Here is a 1,758-nt window from a genome sequence, read left to right as displayed (position 1 = left end):
ATTTGTGCGCGTGTGTGTGAGTGTGTCACACATACATACACACTCACACACACACACACACGGATATATATATATATATATATATATATATATATATATATATATATATATATATATATATATATATACATACATACATACATATATAGAGACGGGTTTTGACTTCGTGAGTCCCTAAGTTATACGAAGCTGCTCTTGAAAAGTGAAAAGAAATGTCTAATGAACCTTCAAAACATCGATATCTTTTAAGCGATCGTGTAAACAGTAGAATAACTCAGATGCGTCCAATGAACATCAAATTCTAAAAGCTCACCAAAAGCTTTAATTCATTTAAATGATACGTAATCCGGCTCTGAAAATATATTGTTATATATATTTACTAATCATGTTTTTTATTTACGGTCACATTTGATGTCAAGTAGTTATTTTGATAATATTCGAAATTCATCATATCTGTATCATAGCCTGAACACAAAACGCTCCAAATCCTATTTTCCTATGGTATTAATTGCCCCTTCCTGGAACGGGGATCCTTACTAACGTAATGCATGTAAAAAGTGAACAGGAACCATGAGTCATTAGCAGCAAACGTTGCATTTTAAAAGACAGGAAATTGGCATCGTTATGATAATGATATGTATTTGTTATTTTTGGACATTGTTTTTTTTTTCGGTGTTAGAAAACATATTGCATTCCTAGGATGCGTCATATGTCAGTAATTCTTATCTTAAGTCTTTTATGTAAATAGTAAACAAAGATTTGCAATTTGCTTGTAGATTAAGCGTTCGTTCACATCCCTTAGGATCGCCGAAGCACTACTTCACATACAGATTCGTTTCAAGAGCAACGTCACGTGATAGAGCGAGGGAGGGGGGGGGATGTCTGTCTTCTCCAGAACCTCCTTTCTACCTTCGTATATATTCTTCTCCTCTCTCTCCTTCCCCTCCCTCCCTTCGCCCCTCTCCCCTTCCCTTCCTTCCTTCCCTTGGCCCTCCTCCCATTCCCCCCCCCATCCTTCGCCTCCTCCCCTCCCCCTCCCTCCCTCCCTGTCTTCGCCTCTTCCCTTCCCCTCCTTCCTTTTGCCCTCTCCCCTTCCCCTTCCTCCCTCCCTTCGCCCCACCCCTCCTCCCTGTCGCTTGCGGGAAGGTCGGGAGGGAGGGAAGAGATCCGTTGCCATCGCGATGTTCTCCGATTTTTGTGTGTCACTGGGTCGGCTATGCATGTGTGTTAGTTTTTAATGCATATTCATACTTTTACGTGCTAATACGGTATGATTTTGTGTCTGGCAAATACATGATATGTATGTGTTTATTTGTATTCATAAGGTCTTGCCCAAACGTGAACTTTGACCCCTCAGACGTGAACTGCGCCCACCCCCCCATCCTACTCATACCCCACCCGGCCACACCCCTCCCACCTCACCTTTTCTTAAGGTGTGGCGGTCCTTACCCTCACCTGAAATCGCAAGACCCTGCCACCTATTATTAAGTGGGATTTTGCAGAACCAAACATTTCCACCGAATTTAATCATATCTTTTAATGTGAAAAGATCACGTTTCAGCATTTTCGTTTTTTCCCTCATAACTATTAGGTCCCCGCCTTCTATTTCACTGAAGTTAGAAGGTGAAAATGAGTGAAATGTAATGGAATTAGCGACAAAGGAGAGTGCAGGTCCGATGGCAAACAGCCAAGCTTCAACAACACTTCTCGAGCTGAGTAAATAATCCCAAACTGCATTAGCAATCTTGACGCCTGGGA

This window comes from Penaeus monodon, chromosome 11 (genome assembly GCF_015228065.2).
Source record: "Penaeus monodon isolate SGIC_2016 chromosome 11, NSTDA_Pmon_1, whole genome shotgun sequence".
NCBI classification, from domain to species: domain Eukaryota; kingdom Metazoa; phylum Arthropoda; class Malacostraca; order Decapoda; family Penaeidae; genus Penaeus; species Penaeus monodon.
Note: the sequence above shows the minus strand (reverse complement) of the source record.